Source organism: Schistocerca nitens, chromosome 4 (genome assembly GCF_023898315.1).
Source record: "Schistocerca nitens isolate TAMUIC-IGC-003100 chromosome 4, iqSchNite1.1, whole genome shotgun sequence".
In the NCBI taxonomy this organism is placed as follows: Eukaryota; Metazoa; Arthropoda; class Insecta; order Orthoptera; family Acrididae; genus Schistocerca; species Schistocerca nitens.
Genome location: NC_064617.1, coordinates 793,514,082 through 793,539,454, shown reverse-complemented (window position 1 = coordinate 793,539,454; position 25,373 = coordinate 793,514,082). Strand labels below are relative to the sequence as shown.

Genomic DNA, 25,373 nt, shown 5'->3' with positions numbered 1-25,373 from the left:
TCGAATCTGCTTGATATCCCCGAATTTAGACAGAACCTCCTTCAGATAACAATTTTCTACTTCAGGGGGTAAATGAAAGATACGCACATTGGTATACTCTACGTCGGCATTGGAAATGAGGACAGTACTTACAGACTCGTCCCGGTGCCGAAAAACAGCTCTCCCTCCGTGTGTCGTCATAATCTTTTCCAGTAACACAGGATTCAGCAATTTTACAAAGAAACAATATTGCTCGGTATCATAATACGCAGTGTGCACCTGATCAGAGGTAATCCCAATAACATCCACAATCCAATCATGTATTTCCAAGGAACTAGGCTGCACGTAACGGGTAGACTTGTCGAAATCAAAACGGAGTGTACACTTTCGCGGAAATAACCTGGACATTGCAAACTATAGCTAGCGGTTGAACCGCTAGAATAACACAAGAACGAAAATCAAACTCGAGATCAATATACGCAAATCAGAACACTTCACGGTCAAAGAGAAAGTTAAGTAGTAATCACGACTTGTAAACACGTGTCGGAGCGGAGCACTTAATACGTCCGATCAGCACGGTGTCTCAGGCGCGACTTGATCTTCAGTCTAACGCTCTCCCAACTGAGCTATTTCGGCTGACGTGGAACGTCTCTGTTTTGTACGTCTTCGTTAACCTCTGCCTCGTCGCCAATTTCACAGTCGTCTTCGTCTATAAGACACAGGGACGCTGAAAGGCGAGCAGCAGATGCAGTGAAGCACCACACACATTTCTTCTGCTTCCATCATCGTAACAAGCAAACACGTCGACTCGATTCATGTAATATTGACTTCGCTGACGCTAGAAAACCGGTGCTATATCGATGCCACGTGCAACTCGTGTGCAGAGAACGAGACACAAGAAGGAGTGAGCCTCTCCACCGTGTGAGAGGCAGTATCTAGCAGATACACACGGTAAAACATTTGACTTGCGCTAGCTCATAAATTGCTACACGTCATCGTCTGCAAGCTAAAATGGACACATCTGCACTGCCCAGAGAGGCGACACTTGCACTGACACCTGGTGGACGGCTGCGAGACGAGGAGATGAGCTGTGGCTTCTGGGCGCGACTTTAGCGCTGCACCCTGTAGCCAAGAACACTGCACATTGCTGGCGACCCACGTGTTTAGTAGTGACGCAACCGCTAGGATGCAGCTGAACGTCCATCTTCTGTGAGCGAGAAAATTTTCGCAGTCGGCAGGACTCGAACCTGCGCTCCCAGAGGGAATCTGATTTCAAGTCAGACGCCTTAACCACTCGGCCACGACTGCCGGTGGCAAAAAGCGTCTTCCGACAAGTGAAAGTGCCACCTTGAGAAGCAATCCGATGGCAGAAAGCGCCTTGGCCTCACTCTTTTCTCTAGTGTTTCCATGGCCAGCACATTAGCCGTTACGAAAGTGTGTTAATTTTCGCCCAGGCAGAGGCTTGGACCCAACACCCTTTGGTTGAAAACCTAACGCTCTACCGACTGAGCTATCGTACAGCTGCGTGATGAGCGACTGATTCACATGTCGTAATTACTGGCTTATGGCTCCAATGGCGACTTCACCGACTTCCCGCTGACGCTAGTTTTCTGTCCTCTTAAGCGGTGGACATACTTGCAAGTAGCTGCGAGATCTTAAGAAAAGAAACGCTGCACCATTGCTTTTGCCGCACTCGAATGACTGAATTACGATTCTTAAAAAGAAATGAATGTTCGCTCTGTCCAAAACTTCCAAGCACATGTGTGTACTCACAAACTCGGCGTCGGCGCGAGAAAATGACGGGAGCGCACTCGTGGGCCTGCGACGGCTTTCTGCAGTCCCAGCGTCAGTGCGTGGTGAACCGGTAACCACAGGAAGCAGCGGCCGTCGCGGAACTCTGTATTCTTAGATTTTCGTCTTGTTGAGAGTGGCGTCATTGGTTTGCACCCGCGTTCATGCGTGTGAAAATATTTGCTCTTCTTTACGCAAAATCGCACGCAGCCGGTAGGACTCGAACCTACGCTCCCAGAGGGAATCTGATTTCGAGTCAGACGCCTTAACCACTCGGCCACGACTGCGCGGAGCGCGATCATCTCCCGTCACATGCAACTGCTACCGTTTAAAGCACTGTGGTGGCAGGAAACGGCGTAGTTACATTCTCTTCCGTAGTGTTTCCGCCGCTACTAGACGAATCACTACCAAAGCATTAAAATTTCCGCCCGGACAGGGATTTGAACCCTGGACCCTTAGGTTAAAAGCCTAATGCTCTACCGGCTGAGCTATCCGGGCTCACACGACGTTAGCAAACCTTCCACGATGCACAACTATACATTGACTCATGTCCTTTACTGTTGTGCAATCGCTGCATGGAGCCGTAACTAATAAAACGTCGCCTGGATGCTGTCTACAAACTTATCGTGCTAAGCTCGTAACAGACTATCGAAGAATACTGACACACGACGCAAAAACAAATTGCAGCAGTCGTTACGTCTCATGCGTTGGAGCAGAGGATTTACGTGTTTTGTTGACACTCACTGGGCAACTCGAAAATTCACAAGCATTTTGAATGCAATGTTTCCCACGTTTTCGCTCATTTCACAGTTCCGTTGGAGACGTTCTTCACGTCCTGACACAAAAAAGGGAACGCAGTCGGTAGCACATTTTTTTTTATTTTCTTGCTTCCCAGGCAGTTGCCTACTGTGTTCCTCTTATGGCATGCACTAGACAACCAGAACAGCTACAGGAGGGAGTCACCTTTGTTCTCGGCGGTAGTTACATTATCACAAACTCGAGCAATTCCATTGGCGTCAGCTTCAAAACGAATGCATGCCGAAACCCGGGATCGAACCAGGGACCTTTAGATCTTCAGTCTAACGCTCTCCCAACTGAGCTATTTCGGCTGACGTGGAACGTCTCTGTTTTGTACGTCTTCGTTAACCTCTGCCTCGTCGCCAATTTCACAGTCGTCTTCGTCTATAAGACACAGGGACGCTGAAAGGCGAGCAGCAGATGCAGTGAAGCACCACACACATTTCTTCTGCTTCCATCATCGTAACAAGCAAACACGTCGACTCGATTCATGTAATATTGACTTCGCTGACGCTAGAAAACCGGTGCTATATCGATGCCACGTGCAACTCGTGTGCAGAGAACGAGACACAAGAAGGAGTGAGCCTCTCCACCGTGTGAGAGGCAGTATCTAGCAGATACACACGGTAAAACATTTGACTTGCGCTAGCTCATAAATTGCTACACGTCATCGTCTGCAAGCTAAAATGGACACATCTGCACTGCCCAGAGAGGCGACACTTGCACTGACACCTGGTGGACGGCTGCGAGACGAGGAGATGAGCTGTGGCTTCTGGGCGCGACTTTAGCGCTGCACCCTGTAGCCAAGAACACTGCACATTGCTGGCGACCCACGTGTTTAGTAGTGACGCAACCGCTAGGATGCAGCTGAACGTCCATCTTCTGTGAGCGAGAAAATTTTCGCAGTCGGCAGGACTCGAACCTGCGCTCCCAGAGGGAATCTGATTTCAAGTCAGACGCCTTAACCACTCGGCCACGACTGCCGGTGGCAAAAAGCGTCTTCCGACAAGTGAAAGTGCCACCTTGAGAAGCAATCCGATGGCAGAAAGCGCCTTGGCCTCACTCTTTTCTCTAGTGTTTCCATGGCCAGCACATTAGCCGTTACGAAAGTGTGTTAATTTTCGCCCAGGCAGAGGCTTGGACCCAACACCCTTTGGTTGAAAACCTAACGCTCTACCGACTGAGCTATCGTACAGCTGCGTGATGAGCGACTGATTCACATGTCGTAATTACTGGCTTATGGCTCCAATGGCGACTTCACCGACTTCCCACTGACGCACCGCTGACGCTAGTTTTCTGTCCTCTTAAGCGGTGGACATACTTGCAAGTAGCTGCGAGATCTTAAGAAAAGAAACGCTGCACCATTGCTTTTGCCGCACTCGAATGACTGAATTACGATTCTTAAAAAGAAATGAATGTTCGCTCTGTCCAAAACTTCCAAGCACATGTGTGTACTCACAAACTCGGCGTCGGCGCGAGAAAATGACGGGAGCGCACTCGTGGGCCTGCGACGGCTTTCTGCAGTCCCAGCGTCAGTGCGTGGTGAACCGGTAACCACAGGAAGCAGCGGCCGTCGCGGAACTCTGTATTCTTAGATTTTCGTCTTGTTGAGAGTGGCGTCATTGGTTTGCACCCGCGTTCATGCGTGTGAAAATATTTGCTCTTCTTTACGCAAAATCGCACGCAGCCGGTAGGACTCGAACCTACGCTCCCAGAGGGAATCTGATTTCGAGTCAGACGCCTTAACCACTCGGCCACGACTGCGCGGAGCGCGATCATCTCCCGTCACATGCAACTGCTACCGTTTAAAGCACTGTGGTGGCAGGAAACGGCGTAGTTACATTCTCTTCCGTAGTGTTTCCGCCGCTACTAGACGAATCACTACCAAAGCATTAAAATTTCCGCCCGGACAGGGATTTGAACCCTGGACCCTTAGGTTAAAAGCCTAATGCTCTACCGGCTGAGCTATCCGGGCTCACACGACGTTAGCAAACCTTCCACGATGCACAACTATACATTGACTCATGTCCTTTACTGTTGTGCAATCGCTGCATGGAGCCGTAACTAATAAAACGTCGCCTGGATGCTGTCTACAAACTTATCGTGCTAAGCTCGTAACAGACTATCGAAGAATACTGACACACGACGCAAAAACAAATTGCAGCAGTCGTTACGTCTCATGCGTTGGAGCAGAGGATTTACGTGTTTTGTTGACACTCACTGGGCAACTCGAAAATTCACAAGCATTTTGAATGCAATGTTTCCCACGTTTTCGCTCATTTCACAGTTCCGTTGGAGACGTTCTTCACGTCCTGACACAAAAAAGGGAACGCAGTCGGTAGCACATTTTTTTTTATTTTCTTGCTTCCCAGGCAGTTGCCTACTGTGTTCCTCTTATGGCATGCACTAGACAACCAGAACAGCTACAGGAGGGAGTCACCTTTGTTCTCGGCGGTAGTTACATTATCACAAACTCGAGCAATTCCATTGGCGTCAGCTTCAAAACGAATGCATGCCGAAACCCGGGATCGAACCAGGGACCTTTAGATCTTCAGTCTAACGCTCTCCCAACTGAGCTATTTCGGCTGACGTGGAACGTCTCTGTTTTGTACGTCTTCGTTAACCTCTGCCTCGTCGCCAATTTCACAGTCGTCTTCGTCTATAAGACACAGGGACGCTGAAAGGCGAGCAGCAGATGCAGTGAAGCACCACACACATTTCTTCTGCTTCCATCATCGTAACAAGCAAACACGTCGACTCGATTCATGTAATATTGACTTCGCTGACGCTAGAAAACCGGTGCTATATCGATGCCACGTGCAACTCGTGTGCAGAGAACGAGACACAAGAAGGAGTGAGCCTCTCCACCGTGTGAGAGGCAGTATCTAGCAGATACACACGGTAAAACATTTGACTTGCGCTAGCTCATAAATTGCTACACGTCATCGTCTGCAAGCTAAAATGGACACATCTGCACTGCCCAGAGAGGCGACACTTGCACTGACACCTGGTGGACGGCTGCGAGACGAGGAGATGAGCTGTGGCTTCTGGGCGCGACTTTAGCGCTGCACCCTGTAGCCAAGAACACTGCACATTGCTGGCGACCCACGTGTTTAGTAGTGACGCAACCGCTAGGATGCAGCTGAACGTCCATCTTCTGTGAGCGAGAAAATTTTCGCAGTCGGCAGGACTCGAACCTGCGCTCCCAGAGGGAATCTGATTTCAAGTCAGACGCCTTAACCACTCGGCCACGACTGCCGGTGGCAAAAAGCGTCTTCCGACAAGTGAAAGTGCCACCTTGAGAAGCAATCCGATGGCAGAAAGCGCCTTGGCCTCACTCTTTTCTCTAGTGTTTCCATGGCCAGCACATTAGCCGTTACGAAAGTGTGTTAATTTTCGCCCAGGCAGAGGCTTGGACCCAACACCCTTTGGTTGAAAACCTAACGCTCTACCGACTGAGCTATCGTACAGCTGCGTGATGAGCGACTGATTCACATGTCGTAATTACTGGCTTATGGCTCCAATGGCGACTTCACCGACTTCCCACTGACGCACCGCTGACGCTAGTTTTCTGTCCTCTTAAGCGGTGGACATACTTGCAAGTAGCTGCGAGATCTTAAGAAAAGAAACGCTGCACCATTGCTTTTGCCGCACTCGAATGACTGAATTACGATTCTTAAAAAGAAATGAATGTTCGCTCTGTCCAAAACTTCCAAGCACATGTGTGTACTCACAAACTCGGCGTCGGCGCGAGAAAATGACGGGAGCGCACTCGTGGGCCTGCGACGGCTTTCTGCAGTCCCAGCGTCAGTGCGTGGTGAACCGGTAACCACAGGAAGCAGCGGCCGTCGCGGAACTCTGTATTCTTAGATTTTCGTCTTGTTGAGAGTGGCGTCATTGGTTTGCACCCGCGTTCATGCGTGTGAAAATATTTGCTCTTCTTTACGCAAAATCGCACGCAGCCGGTAGGACTCGAACCTACGCTCCCAGAGGGAATCTGATTTCGAGTCAGACGCCTTAACCACTCGGCCACGACTGCGCGGAGCGCGATCATCTCCCGTCACATGCAACTGCTACCGTTTAAAGCACTGTGGTGGCAGGAAACGGCGTAGTTACATTCTCTTCCGTAGTGTTTCCGCCGCTACTAGACGAATCACTACCAAAGCATTAAAATTTCCGCCCGGACAGGGATTTGAACCCTGGACCCTTAGGTTAAAAGCCTAATGCTCTACCGGCTGAGCTATCCGGGCTCACACGACGTTAGCAAACCTTCCACGATGCACAACTATACATTGACTCATGTCCTTTACTGTTGTGCAATCGCTGCATGGAGCCGTAACTAATAAAACGTCGCCTGGATGCTGTCTACAAACTTATCGTGCTAAGCTCGTAACAGACTATCGAAGAATACTGACACACGACGCAAAAACAAATTGCAGCAGTCGTTACGTCTCATGCGTTGGAGCAGAGGATTTACGTGTTTTGTTGACACTCACTGGGCAACTCGAAAATTCACAAGCATTTTGAATGCAATGTTTCCCACGTTTTCGCTCATTTCACAGTTCCGTTGGAGACGTTCTTCACGTCCTGACACAAAAAAGGGAACGCAGTCGGTAGCACATTTTTTTTTATTTTCTTGCTTCCCAGGCAGTTGCCTACTGTGTTCCTCTTATGGCATGCACTAGACAACCAGAACAGCTACAGGAGGGAGTCACCTTTGTTCTCGGCGGTAGTTACATTATCACAAACTCGAGCAATTCCATTGGCGTCAGCTTCAAAACGAATGCATGCCGAAACCCGGGATCGAACCAGGGACCTTTAGATCTTCAGTCTAACGCTCTCCCAACTGAGCTATTTCGGCTGACGTGGAACGTCTCTGTTTTGTACGTCTTCGTTAACCTCTGCCTCGTCGCCAATTTCACAGTCGTCTTCGTCTATAAGACACAGGGACGCTGAAAGGCGAGCAGCAGATGCAGTGAAGCACCACACACATTTCTTCTGCTTCCATCATCGTAACAAGCAAACACGTCGACTCGATTCATGTAATATTGACTTCGCTGACGCTAGAAAACCGGTGCTATATCGATGCCACGTGCAACTCGTGTGCAGAGAACGAGACACAAGAAGGAGTGAGCCTCTCCACCGTGTGAGAGGCAGTATCTAGCAGATACACACGGTAAAACATTTGACTTGCGCTAGCTCATAAATTGCTACACGTCATCGTCTGCAAGCTAAAATGGACACATCTGCACTGCCCAGAGAGGCGACACTTGCACTGACACCTGGTGGACGGCTGCGAGACGAGGAGATGAGCTGTGGCTTCTGGGCGCGACTTTAGCGCTGCACCCTGTAGCCAAGAACACTGCACATTGCTGGCGACCCACGTGTTTAGTAGTGACGCAACCGCTAGGATGCAGCTGAACGTCCATCTTCTGTGAGCGAGAAAATTTTCGCAGTCGGCAGGACTCGAACCTGCGCTCCCAGAGGGAATCTGATTTCAAGTCAGACGCATTAACCACTCGGCCACGACTGCCGGTGGCAAAAAGCGTCTTCCGACAAGTGAAAGTGCCACCTTGAGAAGCAATCCGATGGCAGAAAGCGCCTTGGCCTCACTCTTTTCTCTAGTGTTTCCATGGCCAGCACATTAGCCGTTACGAAAGTGTGTTAATTTTCGCCCAGGCAGAGGCTTGGACCCAACACCCTTTGGTTGAAAACCTAACGCTCTACCGACTGAGCTATCGTACAGCTGCGTGATGAGCGACTGATTCACATGTCGTAATTACTGGCTTATGGCTCCAATGGCGACTTCACCGACTTCCCACTGACGCACCGCTGACGCTAGTTTTCTGTCCTCTTAAGCGGTGGACATACTTGCAAGTAGCTGCGAGATCTTAAGAAAAGAAACGCTGCACCATTGCTTTTGCCGCACTCGAATGACTGAATTACGATTCTTAAAAAGAAATGAATGTTCGCTCTGTCCAAAACTTCCAAGCACATGTGTGTACTCACAAACTCGGCGTCGGCGCGAGAAAATGACGGGAGCGCACTCGTGGGCCTGCGACGGCTTTCTGCAGTCCCAGCGTCAGTGCGTGGTGAACCGGTAACCACAGGAAGCAGCGGCCGTCGCGGAACTCTGTATTCTTAGATTTTCGTCTTGTTGAGAGTGGCGTCATTGGTTTGCACCCGCGTTCATGCGTGTGAAAATATTTGCTCTTCTTTACGCAAAATCGCACGCAGCCGGTAGGACTCGAACCTACGCTCCCAGAGGGAATCTGATTTCGAGTCAGACGCCTTAACCACTCGGCCACGACTGCGCGGAGCGCGATCATCTCCCGTCACATGCAACTGCTACCGTTTAAAGCACTGTGGTGGCAGGAAACGGCGTAGTTACATTCTCTTCCGTAGTGTTTCCGCCGCTACTAGACGAATCACTACCAAAGCATTAAAATTTCCGCCCGGACAGGGATTTGAACCCTGGACCCTTAGGTTAAAAGCCTAATGCTCTACCGGCTGAGCTATCCGGGCTCACACGACGTTAGCAAACCTTCCACGATGCACAACTATACATTGACTCATGTCCTTTACTGTTGTGCAATCGCTGCATGGAGCCGTAACTAATAAAACGTCGCCTGGATGCTGTCTACAAACTTATCGTGCTAAGCTCGTAACAGACTATCGAAGAATACTGACACACGACGCAAAAACAAATTGCAGCAGTCGTTACGTCTCATGCGTTGGAGCAGAGGATTTACGTGTTTTGTTGACACTCACTGGGCAACTCGAAAATTCACAAGCATTTTGAATGCAATGTTTCCCACGTTTTCGCTCATTTCACAGTTCCGTTGGAGACGTTCTTCACGTCCTGACACAAAAAAGGGAACGCAGTCGGTAGCACATTTTTTTTTATTTTCTTGCTTCCCAGGCAGTTGCCTACTGTGTTCCTCTTATGGCATGCACTAGACAACCAGAACAGCTACAGGAGGGAGTCACCTTTGTTCTCGGCGGTAGTTACATTATCACAAACTCGAGCAATTCCATTGGCGTCAGCTTCAAAACGAATGCATGCCGAAACCCGGGATCGAACCAGGGACCTTTAGATCTTCAGTCTAACGCTCTCCCAACTGAGCTATTTCGGCTGACGTGGAACGTCTCTGTTTTGTACGTCTTCGTTAACCTCTGCCTCGTCGCCAATTTCACAGTCGTCTTCGTCTATAAGACACAGGGACGCTGAAAGGCGAGCAGCAGATGCAGTGAAGCACCACACACATTTCTTCTGCTTCCATCATCGTAACAAGCAAACACGTCGACTCGATTCATGTAATATTGACTTCGCTGACGCTAGAAAACCGGTGCTATATCGATGCCACGTGCAACTCGTGTGCAGAGAACGAGACACAAGAAGGAGTGAGCCTCTCCACCGTGTGAGAGGCAGTATCTAGCAGATACACACGGTAAAACATTTGACTTGCGCTAGCTCATAAATTGCTACACGTCATCGTCTGCAAGCTAAAATGGACACATCTGCACTGCCCAGAGAGGCGACACTTGCACTGACACCTGGTGGACGGCTGCGAGACGAGGAGATGAGCTGTGGCTTCTGGGCGCGACTTTAGCGCTGCACCCTGTAGCCAAGAACACTGCACATTGCTGGCGACCCACGTGTTTAGTAGTGACGCAACCGCTAGGATGCAGCTGAACGTCCATCTTCTGTGAGCGAGAAAATTTTCGCAGTCGGCAGGACTCGAACCTGCGCTCCCAGAGGGAATCTGATTTCAAGTCAGACGCCTTAACCACTCGGCCACGACTGCCGGTGGCAAAAAGCGTCTTCCGACAAGTGAAAGTGCCACCTTGAGAAGCAATCCGATGGCAGAAAGCGCCTTGGCCTCACTCTTTTCTCTAGTGTTTCCATGGCCAGCACATTAGCCGTTACGAAAGTGTGTTAATTTTCGCCCAGGCAGAGGCTTGGACCCAACACCCTTTGGTTGAAAACCTAACGCTCTACCGACTGAGCTATCGTACAGCTGCGTGATGAGCGACTGATTCACATGTCGTAATTACTGGCTTATGGCTCCAATGGCGACTTCACCGACTTCCCACTGACGCACCGCTGACGCTAGTTTTCTGTCCTCTTAAGCGGTGGACATACTTGCAAGTAGCTGCGAGATCTTAAGAAAAGAAACGCTGCACCATTGCTTTTGCCGCACTCGAATGACTGAATTACGATTCTTAAAAAGAAATGAATGTTCGCTCTGTCCAAAACTTCCAAGCACATGTGTGTACTCACAAACTCGGCGTCGGCGCGAGAAAATGACGGGAGCGCACTCGTGGGCCTGCGACGGCTTTCTGCAGTCCCAGCGTCAGTGCGTGGTGAACCGGTAACCACAGGAAGCAGCGGCCGTCGCGGAACTCTGTATTCTTAGATTTTCGTCTTGTTGAGAGTGGCGTCATTGGTTTGCACCCGCGTTCATGCGTGTGAAAATATTTGCTCTTCTTTACGCAAAATCGCACGCAGCCGGTAGGACTCGAACCTACGCTCCCAGAGGGAATCTGATTTCGAGTCAGACGCCTTAACCACTCGGCCACGACTGCGCGGAGCGCGATCATCTCCCGTCACATGCAACTGCTACCGTTTAAAGCACTGTGGTGGCAGGAAACGGCGTAGTTACATTCTCTTCCGTAGTGTTTCCGCCGCTACTAGACGAATCACTACCAAAGCATTAAAATTTCCGCCCGGACAGGGATTTGAACCCTGGACCCTTAGGTTAAAAGCCTAATGCTCTACCGGCTGAGCTATCCGGGCTCACACGACGTTAGCAAACCTTCCACGATGCACAACTATACATTGACTCATGTCCTTTACTGTTGTGCAATCGCTGCATGGAGCCGTAACTAATAAAACGTCGCCTGGATGCTGTCTACAAACTTATCGTGCTAAGCTCGTAACAGACTATCGAAGAATACTGACACACGACGCAAAAACAAATTGCAGCAGTCGTTACGTCTCATGCGTTGGAGCAGAGGATTTACGTGTTTTGTTGACACTCACTGGGCAACTCGAAAATTCACAAGCATTTTGAATGCAATGTTTCCCACGTTTTCGCTCATTTCACAGTTCCGTTGGAGACGTTCTTCACGTCCTGACACAAAAAAGGGAACGCAGTCGGTAGCACATTTTTTTTTATTTTCTTGCTTCCCAGGCAGTTGCCTACTGTGTTCCTCTTATGGCATGCACTAGACAACCAGAACAGCTACAGGAGGGAGTCACCTTTGTTCTCGGCGGTAGTTACATTATCACAAACTCGAGCAATTCCATTGGCGTCAGCTTCAAAACGAATGCATGCCGAAACCCGGGATCGAACCAGGGACCTTTAGATCTTCAGTCTAACGCTCTCCCAACTGAGCTATTTCGGCTGACGTGGAACGTCTCTGTTTTGTACGTCTTCGTTAACCTCTGCCTCGTCGCCAATTTCACAGTCGTCTTCGTCTATAAGACACAGGGACGCTGAAAGGCGAGCAGCAGATGCAGTGAAGCACCACACACATTTCTTCTGCTTCCATCATCGTAACAAGCAAACACGTCGACTCGATTCATGTAATATTGACTTCGCTGACGCTAGAAAACCGGTGCTATATCGATGCCACGTGCAACTCGTGTGCAGAGAACGAGACACAAGAAGGAGTGAGCCTCTCCACCGTGTGAGAGGCAGTATCTAGCAGATACACACGGTAAAACATTTGACTTGCGCTAGCTCATAAATTGCTACACGTCATCGTCTGCAAGCTAAAATGGACACATCTGCACTGCCCAGAGAGGCGACACTTGCACTGACACCTGGTGGACGGCTGCGAGACGAGGAGATGAGCTGTGGCTTCTGGGCGCGACTTTAGCGCTGCACCCTGTAGCCAAGAACACTGCACATTGCTGGCGACCCACGTGTTTAGTAGTGACGCAACCGCTAGGATGCAGCTGAACGTCCATCTTCTGTGAGCGAGAAAATTTTCGCAGTCGGCAGGACTCGAACCTGCGCTCCCAGAGGGAATCTGATTTCAAGTCAGACGCCTTAACCACTCGGCCACGACTGCCGGTGGCAAAAAGCGTCTTCCGACAAGTGAAAGTGCCACCTTGAGAAGCAATCCGATGGCAGAAAGCGCCTTGGCCTCACTCTTTTCTCTAGTGTTTCCATGGCCAGCACATTAGCCGTTACGAAAGTGTGTTAATTTTCGCCCAGGCAGAGGCTTGGACCCAACACCCTTTGGTTGAAAACCTAACGCTCTACCGACTGAGCTATCGTACAGCTGCGTGATGAGCGACTGATTCACATGTCGTAATTACTGGCTTATGGCTCCAATGGCGACTTCACCGACTTCCCGCTGACGCTAGTTTTCTGTCCTCTTAAGCGGTGGACATACTTGCAAGTAGCTGCGAGATCTTAAGAAAAGAAACGCTGCACCATTGCTTTTGCCGCACTCGAATGACTGAATTACGATTCTTAAAAAGAAATGAATGTTCGCTCTGTCCAAAACTTCCAAGCACATGTGTGTACTCACAAACTCGGCGTCGGCGCGAGAAAATGACGGGAGCGCACTCGTGGGCCTGCGACGGCTTTCTGCAGTCCCAGCGTCAGTGCGTGGTGAACCGGTAACCACAGGAAGCAGCGGCCGTCGCGGAACTCTGTATTCTTAGATTTTCGTCTTGTTGAGAGTGGCGTCATTGGTTTGCACCCGCGTTCATGCGTGTGAAAATATTTGCTCTTCTTTACGCAAAATCGCACGCAGCCGGTAGGACTCGAACCTACGCTCCCAGAGGGAATCTGATTTCGAGTCAGACGCCTTAACCACTCGGCCACGACTGCGCGGAGCGCGATCATCTCCCGTCACATGCAACTGCTACCGTTTAAAGCACTGTGGTGGCAGGAAACGGCGTAGTTACATTCTCTTCCGTAGTGTTTCCGCCGCTACTAGACGAATCACTACCAAAGCATTAAAATTTCCGCCCGGACAGGGATTTGAACCCTGGACCCTTAGGTTAAAAGCCTAATGCTCTACCGGCTGAGCTATCCGGGCTCACACGACGTTAGCAAACCTTCCACGATGCACAACTATACATTGACTCATGTCCTTTACTGTTGTGCAATCGCTGCATGGAGCCGTAACTAATAAAACGTCGCCTGGATGCTGTCTACAAACTTATCGTGCTAAGCTCGTAACAGACTATCGAAGAATACTGACACACGACGCAAAAACAAATTGCAGCAGTCGTTACGTCTCATGCGTTGGAGCAGAGGATTTACGTGTTTTGTTGACACTCACTGGGCAACTCGAAAATTCACAAGCATTTTGAATGCAATGTTTCCCACGTTTTCGCTCATTTCACAGTTCCGTTGGAGACGTTCTTCACGTCCTGACACAAAAAAGGGAACGCAGTCGGTAGCACATTTTTTTTTATTTTCTTGCTTCCCAGGCAGTTGCCTACTGTGTTCCTCTTATGGCATGCACTAGACAACCAGAACAGCTACAGGAGGGAGTCACCTTTGTTCTCGGCGGTAGTTACATTATCACAAACTCGAGCAATTCCATTGGCGTCAGCTTCAAAACGAATGCATGCCGAAACCCGGGATCGAACCAGGGACCTTTAGATCTTCAGTCTAACGCTCTCCCAACTGAGCTATTTCGGCTGACGTGGAACGTCTCTGTTTTGTACGTCTTCGTTAACCTCTGCCTCGTCGCCAATTTCACAGTCGTCTTCGTCTATAAGACACAGGGACGCTGAAAGGCGAGCAGCAGATGCAGTGAAGCACCACACACATTTCTTCTGCTTCCATCATCGTAACAAGCAAACACGTCGACTCGATTCATGTAATATTGACTTCGCTGACGCTAGAAAACCGGTGCTATATCGATGCCACGTGCAACTCGTGTGCAGAGAACGAGACACAAGAAGGAGTGAGCCTCTCCACCGTGTGAGAGGCAGTATCTAGCAGATACACACGGTAAAACATTTGACTTGCGCTAGCTCATAAATTGCTACACGTCATCGTCTGCAAGCTAAAATGGACACATCTGCACTGCCCAGAGAGGCGACACTTGCACTGACACCTGGTGGACGGCTGCGAGACGAGGAGATGAGCTGTGGCTTCTGGGCGCGACTTTAGCGCTGCACCCTGTAGCCAAGAACACTGCACATTGCTGGCGACCCACGTGTTTAGTAGTGACGCAACCGCTAGGATGCAGCTGAACGTCCATCTTCTGTGAGCGAGAAAATTTTCGCAGTCGGCAGGACTCGAACCTGCGCTCCCAGAGGGAATCTGATTTCAAGTCAGACGCCTTAACCACTCGGCCACGACTGCCGGTGGCAAAAAGCGTCTTCCGACAAGTGAAAGTGCCACCTTGAGAAGCAATCCGATGGCAGAAAGCGCCTTGGCCTCACTCTTTTCTCTAGTGTTTCCATGGCCAGCACATTAGCCGTTACGAAAGTGTGTTAATTTTCGCCCAGGCAGAGGCTTGGACCCAACACCCTTTGGTTGAAAACCTAACGCTCTACCGACTGAGCTATCGTACAGCTGCGTGATGAGCGACTGATTCACATGTCGTAATTACTGGCTTATGGCTCCAATGGCGACTTCACCGACTTCCCACTGACGCACCGCTGACGCTAGTTTTCTGTCCTCTTAAGCGGTGGACATACTTGCAAGTAGCTGCGAGATCTTAAGAAAAGAAACGCTGCACCATTGCTTTTGCCGCACTCGAATGACTGAATTACGATTCTTAAAAAGAAATGAATGTTCGCTCTGTCCAAAACTTCCAAGCACATGTGTGTACTCACAAACTCGGCGTCGGCGCGAGAAAATGACGGGAGCGCACTCGTGGGCCTGCGACGGCTTTCTGCAGTCCCAGCGTCAGTGCGTGGTGAACCGGTAACCACAGGAAGCAGCGGCCGTCGCGGAACTCTGTATTCTTAAATTTTCGTCTTGTTGAGAGTGGCGTCATTGGTTTGCACCCGCGTTCATGCGTGTGAAAATATTTGCTCTTCTTTACGCAAAATCGCACGCAGCCGGTAGGACTCGAACCTACGCTCCCAGAGGGAATCTGATTTCGAGTCAGACGCCTTAACCACTCGGCCACGACTGCGCGGAGCGCGATCATCTCCCGTCACATGCAACTGCTACCGTTTAAAGCACTGTGGTGGCAGGAAACGGCGTAGTTACATTCTCTTCCGTAGTGTTTCCGCCGCTACTAGACGAATCACTACCAAAGCATTAAAATTTCCGCCCGGACAGGGATTTGAACCCTGGACCCTTAGGTTAAAAGCCTAATGCTCTACCGGCTGAGCTATCCGGGCTCACACGACGTTAGCAAACCTTCCACGATGCACAACTATACATTGACTCATGTCCTTTACTGTTGTGCAATCGCTGCATGGAGCCGTAACTAATAAAACGTCGCCTGGATGCTGTCTACAAACTTATCGTGCTAAGCTCGTAACAGACTATCGAAGAATACTGACACACGACGCAAAAACAAATTGCAGCAGTCGTTACGTCTCATGCGTTGGAGCAGAGGATTTACGTGTTTTGTTGACACTCACTGGGCAACTCGAAAATTCACAAGCATTTTGAATGCAATGTTTCCCACGTTTTCGCTCATTTCACAGTTCCGTTGGAGACGTTCTTCACGTCCTGACACAAAAAAGGGAACGCAGTCGGTAGCACATTTTTTTTTATTTTCTTGCTTCCCAGGCAGTTGCCTACTGTGTTCCTCTTATGGCATGCACTAGACAACCAGAACAGCTACAGGAGGGAGTCACCTTTGTTCTCGGCGGTAGTTACATTATCACAAACTCGAGCAATTCCATTGGCGTCAGCTTCAAAACGAATGCATGCCGAAACCCGGGATCGAACCAGGGACCTTTAGATCTTCAGTCTAACGCTCTCCCAACTGAGCTATTTCGGCTGACGTGGAACGTCTCTGTTTTGTACGTCTTCGTTAACCTCTGCCTCGTCGCCAATTTCACAGTCGTCTTCGTCTATAAGACACAGGGACGCTGAAAGGCGAGCAGCAGATGCAGTGAAGCACCACACACATTTCTTCTGCTTCCATCATCGTAACAAGCAAACACGTCGACTCGATTCATGTAATATTGACTTCGCTGACGCTAGAAAACCGGTGCTATATCGATGCCACGTGCAACTCGTGTGCAGAGAACGAGACACAAGAAGGAGTGAGCCTCTCCACCGTGTGAGAGGCAGTATCTAGCAGATACACACGGTAAAACATTTGACTTGCGCTAGCTCATAAATTGCTACACGTCATCGTCTGCAAGCTAAAATGGACACATCTGCACTGCCCAGAGAGGCGACACTTGCACTGACACCTGGTGGACGGCTGCGAGACGAGGAGATGAGCTGTGGCTTCTGGGCGCGACTTTAGCGCTGCACCCTGTAGCCAAGAACACTGCACATTGCTGGCGACCCACGTGTTTAGTAGTGACGCAACCGCTAGGATGCAGCTGAACGTCCATCTTCTGTGAGCGAGAAAATTTTCGCAGTCGGCAGGACTCGAACCTGCGCTCCCAGAGGGAATCTGATTTCAAGTCAGACGCCTTAACCACTCGGCCACGACTGCCGGTGGCAAAAAGCGTCTTCCGACAAGTGAAAGTGCCACCTTGAGAAGCAATCCGATGGCAGAAAGCGCCTTGGCCTCACTCTTTTCTCTAGTGTTTCCATGGCCAGCACATTAGCCGTTACGAAAGTGTGTTAATTTTCGCCCAGGCAGAGGCTTGGACCCAACACCCTTTGGTTGAAAACCTAACGCTCTACCGACTGAGCTATCGTACAGCTGCGTGATGAGCGACTGATTCACATGTCGTAATTACTGGCTTATGGCTCCAATGGCGACTTCACCGACTTCCCGCTGACGCTAGTTTTCTGTCCTCTTAAGCGGTGGACATACTTGCAAGTAGCTGCGAGATCTTAAGAAAAGAAACGCTGCACCATTGCTTTTGCCGCACTCGAATGACTGAATTACGATTCTTAAAAAGAAATGAATGTTCGCTCTGTCCAAAACTTCCAAGCACATGTGTGTACTCACAAACTCGGCGTCGGCGCGAGAAAATGACGGGAGCGCACTCGTGGGCCTGCGACGGCTTTCTGCAGTCCCAGCGTCAGTGCGTGGTGAACCGGTAACCACAGGAAGCAGCGGCCGTCGCGGAACTCTGTATTCTTAGATTTTCGTCTTGTTGAGAGTGGCGTCATTGGTTTGCACCCGCGTTCATGCGTGTGAAAATATTTGCTCTTCTTTACGCAAAATCGCACGCAGCCGGTAGGACTCGAACCTACGCTCCCAGAGGGAATCTGATTTCGAGTCAGACGCCTTAACCACTCGGCCACGACTGCGCGGAGCGCGATCATCTCCCGTCACATGCAACTGCTACCGTTTAAAGCACTGTGGTGGCAGGAAACGGCGTAGTTACATTCTCTTCCGTAGTGTTTCCGCCGCTACTAGACGAATTACTACCAAAGCATTAAAATTTCCGCCCGGACAGGGATTTGAACCCTGGACCCTTAGGTTAAAAGCCTAATGCTCTACCGGCTGAGCTATCCGGGCTCACACGACGTTAGCAAACCTTCCACGATGCACAACTATACATTGACTCATGTCCTTTACTGTTGTGCAATCGCTGCATGGAGCCGTAACTAATAAAACGTCGCCTGGATGCTGTCTACAAACTTATCGTGCTAAGCTCGTAACAGACTATCGAAGAATACTGACACACGACGCAAAAACAAATTGCAGCAGTCGTTACGTCTCATGCGTTGGAGCAGAGGATTTACGTGTTTTGTTGACACTCACTGGGCAACTCGAAAATTCACAAGCATTTTGAATGCAATGTTTCCCACGTTTTCGCTCATTTCACAGTTCCGTTGGAGACGTTCTTCACGTCCTGACACAAAAAAGGGAACGCAGTCGGTAGCACATTTTTTTTTATTTTCTTGCTTCCCAGGCAGTTGCCTACTGTGTTCCTCTTATGGCATGCACTAGACAACCAGAACAGCTACAGGAGGGAGTCACCTTTGTTCTCGGCGGTAGTTACATTATCACAAACTCGAGCAATTCCATTGGCGTCAGCTTCAAAACGAATGCATGCCGAAACCCGGGATCGAACCAGGGACCTTTAGATCTTCAGTCTAACGCTCTCCCAACTGAGCTATTTCGGCTGACGTGGAACGTCTCTGTTTTGTACGTCTTCGTTAACCTCTGCCTCGTCGCCAATTTCACAGTCGTCTTCGTCTATAAGACACAGGGACGCTGAAAGGCGAGCAGCAGATGCAGTGAAGCACCACACACATTTCTTCTGCTTCCATCATCGTAACAAGCAAACACGTCGACTCGATTCATGTAATATTGACTTCGCTGACGCTAGAAAACCGGTGCTATATCGATGCCACGTGCAACTCGTGTGCAGAGAACGAGACACAAGAAGGAGTGAGCCTCTCCACCGTGTGAGAGGCAGTATCTAGCAGATACACACGGTAAAACATTTGACTTGCGCTAGCTCATAAATTGCTACACGTCATCGTCTGCAAGCTAAAATGGACACATCTGCACTGCCCAGAGAGGCGACACTTGCACTGACACCTGGTGGACGGCTGCGAGACGAGGAGATGAGCTGTGGCTTCTGGGCGCGACTTTAGCGCTGCACCCTGTAGCCAAGAACACTGCACATTGCTGGCGACCCACGTGTTTAGTAGTGACGCAACCGCTAGGATGCAGCTGAACGTCCATCTTCTGTGAGCGAGAAAATTTTCGCAGTCGGCAGGACTCGAACCTGCGCTCCCAGAGGGAATCTGATTTCAAGTCAGACGCCTTAACCACTCGGCCACGACTGCCGGTGGCAAAAAGCGTCTTCCGACAAGTGAAAGTGCCACCTTGAGAAGCAATCCGATGGCAGAAAGCGCCTTGGCCTCACTCTTTTCTCTAGTGTTTCCATGGCCAGCACATTAGCCGTTACGAAAGTGTGTTAATTTTCGCCCAGGCAGAGGCTTGGACCCAACACCCTTTGGTTGAAAACCTAACGCTCTACCGACTGAGCTATCGTACAGCTGCGTGATGAGCGACTGATTCACATGTCGTAATTACTGGCTTATGGCTCCAATGGCGACTTCACCGACTTCCCACTGACGCACCGCTGACGCTAGTTTTCTGTCCTCTTAAGCGGTGGACATACTTGCAAGTAGCTGCGAGATCTTAAGAAAAGAAACGCTGCACCATTGCTTTTGCCGCACTCGAATGACTGAATTACGATTCTTAAAAAGAAATGAATGTTCGCTCTGTCCAAAACTTCCAAGCACATGTGTGTACTCACAAACTCGGCGTCGGCGCGAGAAAATGACGGGAGCGCACTCGTGGGCCTGCGACGGCTTTCTGCAGTCCCAGCGTCAGTGCGTGGTGAACCGGTAACCACAGGAAGCAGCGGCCGTCGCGGAACTCTGTATTCTTAGATTTTCGTCTTGTTGAGAGTGGCGTCATTGGTTTGCACCCGCGTTCATGCGTGTGAAAATATTTGCTCTTCTTTACGCAAAATCGCACGCAGCCGGTAGGACTCGAACCTACGCTCCCAGAGGGAATCTGATTTCGAGTCAGACGCCTTAACCACTCGGCCACGACTGCGCGGAGCGCGATCATCTCCCGTCACATGCAACTGCTACCGTTTAAAGCACTGTGGTGGCAGGAAACGGCGTAGTTACATTCTCTTCCGTAGTGTTTCCGCCGCTACTAGACGAATCACTACCAAAGCATTAAAATTTCCGCCCGGACAGGGATTTGAACCCTGGACCCTTAGGTTAAAAGCCTAATGCTCTACCGGCTGAGCTATCCGGGCTCACACGACGTTAGCAAACCTTCCACGATGCACAACTATACATTGACTCATGTCCTTTACTGTTGTGCAATCGCTGCATGGAGCCGTAACTAATAAAACGTCGCCTGGATGCTGTCTACAAACTTATCGTGCTAAGCTCGTAACAGACTATCGAAGAATACTGACACACGACGCAAAAACAAATTGCAGCAGTCGTTACGTCTCATGCGTTGGAGCAGAGGATTTACGTGTTTTGTTGACACTCACTGGGCAACTCGAAAATTCACAAGCATTTTGAATGCAATGTTTCCCACGTTTTCGCTCATTTCACAGTTCCGTTGGAGACGTTCTTCACGTCCTGACACAAAAAAGGGAACGCAGTCGGTAGCACATTTTTTTTTATTTTCTTGCTTCCCAGGCAGTTGCCTACTGTGTTCCTCTTATGGCATGCACTAGACAACCAGAACAGCTACAGGAGGGAGTCACCTTTGTTCTCGGCGGTAGTTACATTATCACAAACTCGAGCAATTCCATTGGCGTCAGCTTCAAAACGAATGCATGCCGAAACCCGGGATCGAACCAGGGACCTTTAGATCTTCAGTCTAACGCTCTCCCAACTGAGCTATTTCGGCTGACGTGGAACGTCTCTGTTTTGTACGTCTTCGTTAACCTCTGCCTCGTCGCCAATTTCACAGTCGTCTTCGTCTATAAGACACAGGGACGCTGAAAGGCGAGCAGCAGATGCAGTGAAGCACCACACACATTTCTTCTGCTTCCATCATCGTAACAAGCAAACACGTCGACTCGATTCATGTAATATTGACTTCGCTGACGCTAGAAAACCGGTGCTATATCGATGCCACGTGCAACTCGTGTGCAGAGAACGAGACACAAGAAGGAGTGAGCCTCTCCACCGTGTGAGAGGCAGTATCTAGCAGATACACACGGTAAAACATTTGACTTGCGCTAGCTCATAAATTGCTACACGTCATCGTCTGCAAGCTAAAATGGACACATCTGCACTGCCCAGAGAGGCGACACTTGCACTGACACCTGGTGGACGGCTGCGAGACGAGGAGATGAGCTGTGGCTTCTGGGCGCGACTTTAGCGCTGCACCCTGTAGCCAAGAACACTGCACATTGCTGGCGACCCACGTGTTTAGTAGTGACGCAACCGCTAGGATGCAGCTGAACGTCCATCTTCTGTGAGCGAGAAAATTTTCGCAGTCGGCAGGACTCGAACCTGCGCTCCCAGAGGGAATCTGATTTCAAGTCAGACGCCTTAACCACTCGGCCACGACTGCCGGTGGCAAAAAGCGTCTTCCGACAAGTGAAAGTGCCACCTTGAGAAGCAATCCGATGGCAGAAAGCGCCTTGGCCTCACTCTTTTCTCTAGTGTTTCCATGGCCAGCACATTAGCCGTTACGAAAGTGTGTTAATTTTCGCCCAGGCAGAGGCTTGGACCCAACACCCTTTGGTTGAAAACCTAACGCTCTACCGACTGAGCTATCGTACAGCTGCGTGATGAGCGACTGATTCACATGTCGTAATTACTGGCTTATGGCTCCAATGGCGACTTCACCGACTTCCCACTGACGCACCGCTGACGCTAGTTTTCTGTCCTCTTAAGCGGTGGACATACTTGCAAGTAGCTGCGAGATCTTAAGAAAAGAAACGCTGCACCATTGCTTTTGCCGCACTCGAATGACTGAATTACGATTCTTAAAAAGAAATGAATGTTCGCTCTGTCCAAAACTTCCAAGCACATGTGTGTACTCACAAACTCGGCGTCGGCGCGAGAAAATGACGGGAGCGCACTCGTGGGCCTGCGACGGCTTTCTGCAGTCCCAGCGTCAGTGCGTGGTGAACCGGTAACCACAGGAAGCAGCGGCCGTCGCGGAACTCTGTATTCTTAAATTTTCGTCTTGTTGAGAGTGGCGTCATTGGTTTGCACCCGCGTTCATGCGTGTGAAAATATTTGCTCTTCTTTACGCAAAATCGCACGCAGCCGGTAGGACTCGAACCTACGCTCCCAGAGGGAATCTGATTTCGAGTCAGACGCCTTAACCACTCGGCCACGACTGCGCGGAGCGCGATCATCTCCCGTCACATGCAACTGCTACCGTTTAAAGCACTGTGGTGGCAGGAAACGGCGTAGTTACATTCTCTTCCGTAGTGTTTCCGCCGCTACTAGACGAATCACTACCAAAGCATTAAAATTTCCGCCCGGACAGGGATTTGAACCCTGGACCCTTAGGTTAAAAGCCTAATGCTCTACCGGCTGAGCTATCCGGGCTCACACGACGTTAGCAAACCTTCCACGATGCACAACTATACATTGACTCATGTCCTTTACTGTTGTGCAATCGCTGCATGGAGCCGTAACTAATAAAACGTCGCCTGGATGCTGTCTACAAACTTATCGTGCTAAGCTCGTAACAGACTATCGAAGAATACTGACACACGACGCAAAAACAAATTGCAGCAGTCGTTACGTCTCATGCGTTGGAGCAGAGGATTTACGTGTTTTGTTGACACTCACTGGGCAACTCGAAAATTCACAAGCATTTTGAATGCAATGTTTCCCACGTTTTCGCTCATTTCACAGTTCCGTTGGAGACGTTCTTCACGTCCTGACACAAAAAAGGGAACGCAGTCGGTAGCACATTTTTTTTTATTTTCTTGCTTCCCAGGCAGTTGCCTACTGTGTTCCTCTTATGGCATGCACTAGACAACCAGAACAGCTACAGGAGGGAGTCACCTTTGTTCTCGGCGGTAGTTACATTATCACAAACTCGAGCAATTCCATTGGCGTCAGCTTCAAAACGAATGCATGCCGAAACCCGGGATCGAACCAGGGACCTTTAGATCTTCAGTCTAACGCTCTCCCAACTGAGCTATTTCGGCTGACGTGGAACGTCTCTGTTTTGTACGTCTTCGTTAACCTCTGCCTCGTCGCCAATTTCACAGTCGTCTTCGTCTATAAGACACAGGGACGCTGAAAGGCGAGCAGCAGATGCAGTGAAGCACCACACACATTTCTTCTGCTTCCATCATCGTAACAAGCAAACACGTCGACTCGATTCATGTAATATTGACTTCGCTGACGCTAGAAAACCGGTGCTATATCGATGCCACGTGCAACTCGTGTGCAGAGAACGAGACACAAGAAGGAGTGAGCCTCTCCACCGTGTGAGAGGCAGTATCTAGCAGATACACACGGTAAAACATTTGACTTGCGCTAGCTCATAAATTGCTACACGTCATCGTCTGCAAGCTAAAATGGACACATCTGCACTGCCCAGAGAGGCGACACTTGCACTGACACCTGGTGGACGGCTGCGAGACGAGGAGATGAGCTGTGGCTTCTGGGCGCGACTTTAGCGCTGCACCCTGTAGCCAAGAACACTGCACATTGCTGGCGACCCACGTGTTTAGTAGTGACGCAACCGCTAGGATGCAGCTGAACGTCCATCTTCTGTGAGCGAGAAAATTTTCGCAGTCGGCAGGACTCGAACCTGCGCTCCCAGAGGGAATCTGATTTCAAGTCAGACGCCTTAACCACTCGGCCACGACTGCCGGTGGCAAAAAGCGTCTTCCGACAAGTGAAAGTGCCACCTTGAGAAGCAATCCGATGGCAGAAAGCGCCTTGGCCTCACTCTTTTCTCTAGTGTTTCCATGGCCAGCACATTAGCCGTTACGAAAGTGTGTTAATTTTCGCCCAGGCAGAGGCTTGGACCCAACACCCTTTGGTTGAAAACCTAACGCTCTACCGACTGAGCTATCGTACAGCTGCGTGATGAGCGACTGATTCACATGTCGTAATTACTGGCTTATGGCTCCAATGGCGACTTCACCGACTTCCCGCTGACGCTAGTTTTCTGTCCTCTTAAGCGGTGGACATACTTGCAAGTAGCTGCGAGATCTTAAGAAAAGAAACGCTGCACCATTGCTTTTGCCGCACTCGAATGACTGAATTACGATTCTTAAAAAGAAATGAATGTTCGCTCTGTCCAAAACTTCCAAGCACATGTGTGTACTCACAAACTCGGCGTCGGCGCGAGAAAATGACGGGAGCGCACTCGTGGGCCTGCGACGGCTTTCTGCAGTCCCAGCGTCAGTGCGTGGTGAACCGGTAACCACAGGAAGCAGCGGCCGTCGCGGAACTCTGTATTCTTAGATTTTCGTCTTGTTGAGAGTGGCGTCATTGGTTTGCACCCGCGTTCATGCGTGTGAAAATATTTGCTCTTCTTTACGCAAAATCGCACGCAGCCGGTAGGACTCGAACCTACGCTCCCAGAGGGAATCTGATTTCGAGTCAGACGCCTTAACCACTCGGCCACGACTGCGCGGAGCGCGATCATCTCCCGTCACATGCAACTGCTACCGTTTAAAGCACTGTGGTGGCAGGAAACGGCGTAGTTACATTCTCTTCCGTAGTGTTTCCGCCGCTACTAGACGAATCACTACCAAAGCATTAAAATTTCCGCCCGGACAGGGATTTGAACCCTGGACCCTTAGGTTAAAAGCCTAATGCTCTACCGGCTGAGCTATCCGGGCTCACACGACGTTAGCAAACCTTCCACGATGCACAACTATACATTGACTCATGTCCTTTACTGTTGTGCAATCGCTGCATGGAGCCGTAACTAATAAAACGTCGCCTGGATGCTGTCTACAAACTTATCGTGCTAAGCTCGTAACAGACTATCGAAGAATACTGACACACGACGCAAAAACAAATTGCAGCAGTCGTTACGTCTCATGCGTTGGAGCAGAGGATTTACGTGTTTTGTTGACACTCACTGGGCAACTCGAAAATTCACAAGCATTTTGAATGCAATGTTTCCCACGTTTTCGCTCATTTCACAGTTCCGTTGGAGACGTTCTTCACGTCCTGACACAAAAAAGGGAACGCAGTCGGTAGCACATTTTTTTTTATTTTCTT

General features: G+C 49.9%; 43 non-coding genes across 43 annotated transcripts; all 43 read right to left on the bottom strand.

The window, feature by feature from the left end:
• Positions 1-1,205: 1,205 nt before the first annotated feature.
• Positions 1,206-1,287, bottom strand: Trnas-uga (transfer RNA serine (anticodon UGA)). The gene has a single exon. It is a non-coding gene; the product is annotated as a tRNA-Ser (tRNA).
• Positions 1,288-1,975: 688 nt separating this feature from the next.
• Positions 1,976-2,057, bottom strand: Trnas-cga (transfer RNA serine (anticodon CGA)). Its single transcript has one exon. It is a non-coding gene; the product is annotated as a tRNA-Ser (tRNA).
• Positions 2,058-2,195: 138 nt separating this feature from the next.
• Trnak-uuu (transfer RNA lysine (anticodon UUU)) lies at positions 2,196-2,268 on the bottom strand. Its single transcript has one exon. It is a non-coding gene; the product is annotated as a tRNA-Lys (tRNA).
• A 538-nt stretch (positions 2,269-2,806) lies between these two features.
• On the bottom strand, positions 2,807-2,879 carry Trnaf-gaa (transfer RNA phenylalanine (anticodon GAA)). The gene has a single exon. It is a non-coding gene; the product is annotated as a tRNA-Phe (tRNA).
• Positions 2,880-3,469: 590 nt separating this feature from the next.
• Trnas-uga (transfer RNA serine (anticodon UGA)) lies at positions 3,470-3,551 on the bottom strand. The gene has a single exon. It is a non-coding gene; the product is annotated as a tRNA-Ser (tRNA).
• A 699-nt stretch (positions 3,552-4,250) lies between these two features.
• Positions 4,251-4,332, bottom strand: Trnas-cga (transfer RNA serine (anticodon CGA)). The gene has a single exon. It is a non-coding gene; the product is annotated as a tRNA-Ser (tRNA).
• Positions 4,333-4,470: 138 nt separating this feature from the next.
• On the bottom strand, positions 4,471-4,543 carry Trnak-uuu (transfer RNA lysine (anticodon UUU)). The gene has a single exon. It is a non-coding gene; the product is annotated as a tRNA-Lys (tRNA).
• A 538-nt stretch (positions 4,544-5,081) lies between these two features.
• Positions 5,082-5,154, bottom strand: Trnaf-gaa (transfer RNA phenylalanine (anticodon GAA)). Its single transcript has one exon. It is a non-coding gene; the product is annotated as a tRNA-Phe (tRNA).
• Positions 5,155-5,744: 590 nt separating this feature from the next.
• On the bottom strand, positions 5,745-5,826 carry Trnas-uga (transfer RNA serine (anticodon UGA)). The gene has a single exon. It is a non-coding gene; the product is annotated as a tRNA-Ser (tRNA).
• A 699-nt stretch (positions 5,827-6,525) lies between these two features.
• Positions 6,526-6,607, bottom strand: Trnas-cga (transfer RNA serine (anticodon CGA)). Its single transcript has one exon. It is a non-coding gene; the product is annotated as a tRNA-Ser (tRNA).
• Positions 6,608-6,745: 138 nt separating this feature from the next.
• Positions 6,746-6,818, bottom strand: Trnak-uuu (transfer RNA lysine (anticodon UUU)). The gene has a single exon. It is a non-coding gene; the product is annotated as a tRNA-Lys (tRNA).
• A 538-nt stretch (positions 6,819-7,356) lies between these two features.
• Trnaf-gaa (transfer RNA phenylalanine (anticodon GAA)) lies at positions 7,357-7,429 on the bottom strand. The gene has a single exon. It is a non-coding gene; the product is annotated as a tRNA-Phe (tRNA).
• Positions 7,430-8,019: 590 nt separating this feature from the next.
• Trnas-uga (transfer RNA serine (anticodon UGA)) lies at positions 8,020-8,101 on the bottom strand. The gene has a single exon. It is a non-coding gene; the product is annotated as a tRNA-Ser (tRNA).
• Positions 8,102-8,800: 699 nt separating this feature from the next.
• Trnas-cga (transfer RNA serine (anticodon CGA)) lies at positions 8,801-8,882 on the bottom strand. The gene has a single exon. It is a non-coding gene; the product is annotated as a tRNA-Ser (tRNA).
• A 138-nt stretch (positions 8,883-9,020) lies between these two features.
• Positions 9,021-9,093, bottom strand: Trnak-uuu (transfer RNA lysine (anticodon UUU)). Its single transcript has one exon. It is a non-coding gene; the product is annotated as a tRNA-Lys (tRNA).
• A 538-nt stretch (positions 9,094-9,631) lies between these two features.
• On the bottom strand, positions 9,632-9,704 carry Trnaf-gaa (transfer RNA phenylalanine (anticodon GAA)). The gene has a single exon. It is a non-coding gene; the product is annotated as a tRNA-Phe (tRNA).
• A 590-nt stretch (positions 9,705-10,294) lies between these two features.
• On the bottom strand, positions 10,295-10,376 carry Trnas-uga (transfer RNA serine (anticodon UGA)). Its single transcript has one exon. It is a non-coding gene; the product is annotated as a tRNA-Ser (tRNA).
• A 699-nt stretch (positions 10,377-11,075) lies between these two features.
• Positions 11,076-11,157, bottom strand: Trnas-cga (transfer RNA serine (anticodon CGA)). Its single transcript has one exon. It is a non-coding gene; the product is annotated as a tRNA-Ser (tRNA).
• Positions 11,158-11,295: 138 nt separating this feature from the next.
• Trnak-uuu (transfer RNA lysine (anticodon UUU)) lies at positions 11,296-11,368 on the bottom strand. Its single transcript has one exon. It is a non-coding gene; the product is annotated as a tRNA-Lys (tRNA).
• A 538-nt stretch (positions 11,369-11,906) lies between these two features.
• On the bottom strand, positions 11,907-11,979 carry Trnaf-gaa (transfer RNA phenylalanine (anticodon GAA)). The gene has a single exon. It is a non-coding gene; the product is annotated as a tRNA-Phe (tRNA).
• A 590-nt stretch (positions 11,980-12,569) lies between these two features.
• On the bottom strand, positions 12,570-12,651 carry Trnas-uga (transfer RNA serine (anticodon UGA)). The gene has a single exon. It is a non-coding gene; the product is annotated as a tRNA-Ser (tRNA).
• A 688-nt stretch (positions 12,652-13,339) lies between these two features.
• Trnas-cga (transfer RNA serine (anticodon CGA)) lies at positions 13,340-13,421 on the bottom strand. Its single transcript has one exon. It is a non-coding gene; the product is annotated as a tRNA-Ser (tRNA).
• A 138-nt stretch (positions 13,422-13,559) lies between these two features.
• On the bottom strand, positions 13,560-13,632 carry Trnak-uuu (transfer RNA lysine (anticodon UUU)). The gene has a single exon. It is a non-coding gene; the product is annotated as a tRNA-Lys (tRNA).
• A 538-nt stretch (positions 13,633-14,170) lies between these two features.
• On the bottom strand, positions 14,171-14,243 carry Trnaf-gaa (transfer RNA phenylalanine (anticodon GAA)). Its single transcript has one exon. It is a non-coding gene; the product is annotated as a tRNA-Phe (tRNA).
• A 590-nt stretch (positions 14,244-14,833) lies between these two features.
• Positions 14,834-14,915, bottom strand: Trnas-uga (transfer RNA serine (anticodon UGA)). The gene has a single exon. It is a non-coding gene; the product is annotated as a tRNA-Ser (tRNA).
• A 699-nt stretch (positions 14,916-15,614) lies between these two features.
• Trnas-cga (transfer RNA serine (anticodon CGA)) lies at positions 15,615-15,696 on the bottom strand. Its single transcript has one exon. It is a non-coding gene; the product is annotated as a tRNA-Ser (tRNA).
• Positions 15,697-15,834: 138 nt separating this feature from the next.
• Trnak-uuu (transfer RNA lysine (anticodon UUU)) lies at positions 15,835-15,907 on the bottom strand. Its single transcript has one exon. It is a non-coding gene; the product is annotated as a tRNA-Lys (tRNA).
• A 538-nt stretch (positions 15,908-16,445) lies between these two features.
• Positions 16,446-16,518, bottom strand: Trnaf-gaa (transfer RNA phenylalanine (anticodon GAA)). Its single transcript has one exon. It is a non-coding gene; the product is annotated as a tRNA-Phe (tRNA).
• Positions 16,519-17,108: 590 nt separating this feature from the next.
• Trnas-uga (transfer RNA serine (anticodon UGA)) lies at positions 17,109-17,190 on the bottom strand. Its single transcript has one exon. It is a non-coding gene; the product is annotated as a tRNA-Ser (tRNA).
• A 688-nt stretch (positions 17,191-17,878) lies between these two features.
• Positions 17,879-17,960, bottom strand: Trnas-cga (transfer RNA serine (anticodon CGA)). The gene has a single exon. It is a non-coding gene; the product is annotated as a tRNA-Ser (tRNA).
• A 138-nt stretch (positions 17,961-18,098) lies between these two features.
• On the bottom strand, positions 18,099-18,171 carry Trnak-uuu (transfer RNA lysine (anticodon UUU)). The gene has a single exon. It is a non-coding gene; the product is annotated as a tRNA-Lys (tRNA).
• A 538-nt stretch (positions 18,172-18,709) lies between these two features.
• On the bottom strand, positions 18,710-18,782 carry Trnaf-gaa (transfer RNA phenylalanine (anticodon GAA)). The gene has a single exon. It is a non-coding gene; the product is annotated as a tRNA-Phe (tRNA).
• Positions 18,783-19,372: 590 nt separating this feature from the next.
• On the bottom strand, positions 19,373-19,454 carry Trnas-uga (transfer RNA serine (anticodon UGA)). The gene has a single exon. It is a non-coding gene; the product is annotated as a tRNA-Ser (tRNA).
• Positions 19,455-20,153: 699 nt separating this feature from the next.
• On the bottom strand, positions 20,154-20,235 carry Trnas-cga (transfer RNA serine (anticodon CGA)). Its single transcript has one exon. It is a non-coding gene; the product is annotated as a tRNA-Ser (tRNA).
• A 138-nt stretch (positions 20,236-20,373) lies between these two features.
• Trnak-uuu (transfer RNA lysine (anticodon UUU)) lies at positions 20,374-20,446 on the bottom strand. Its single transcript has one exon. It is a non-coding gene; the product is annotated as a tRNA-Lys (tRNA).
• Positions 20,447-20,984: 538 nt separating this feature from the next.
• Trnaf-gaa (transfer RNA phenylalanine (anticodon GAA)) lies at positions 20,985-21,057 on the bottom strand. The gene has a single exon. It is a non-coding gene; the product is annotated as a tRNA-Phe (tRNA).
• Positions 21,058-21,647: 590 nt separating this feature from the next.
• Positions 21,648-21,729, bottom strand: Trnas-uga (transfer RNA serine (anticodon UGA)). The gene has a single exon. It is a non-coding gene; the product is annotated as a tRNA-Ser (tRNA).
• A 699-nt stretch (positions 21,730-22,428) lies between these two features.
• Trnas-cga (transfer RNA serine (anticodon CGA)) lies at positions 22,429-22,510 on the bottom strand. Its single transcript has one exon. It is a non-coding gene; the product is annotated as a tRNA-Ser (tRNA).
• A 138-nt stretch (positions 22,511-22,648) lies between these two features.
• On the bottom strand, positions 22,649-22,721 carry Trnak-uuu (transfer RNA lysine (anticodon UUU)). The gene has a single exon. It is a non-coding gene; the product is annotated as a tRNA-Lys (tRNA).
• A 538-nt stretch (positions 22,722-23,259) lies between these two features.
• On the bottom strand, positions 23,260-23,332 carry Trnaf-gaa (transfer RNA phenylalanine (anticodon GAA)). The gene has a single exon. It is a non-coding gene; the product is annotated as a tRNA-Phe (tRNA).
• A 590-nt stretch (positions 23,333-23,922) lies between these two features.
• Trnas-uga (transfer RNA serine (anticodon UGA)) lies at positions 23,923-24,004 on the bottom strand. The gene has a single exon. It is a non-coding gene; the product is annotated as a tRNA-Ser (tRNA).
• A 688-nt stretch (positions 24,005-24,692) lies between these two features.
• Positions 24,693-24,774, bottom strand: Trnas-cga (transfer RNA serine (anticodon CGA)). The gene has a single exon. It is a non-coding gene; the product is annotated as a tRNA-Ser (tRNA).
• A 138-nt stretch (positions 24,775-24,912) lies between these two features.
• On the bottom strand, positions 24,913-24,985 carry Trnak-uuu (transfer RNA lysine (anticodon UUU)). Its single transcript has one exon. It is a non-coding gene; the product is annotated as a tRNA-Lys (tRNA).
• Positions 24,986-25,373: the final 388 nt, after the last annotated feature.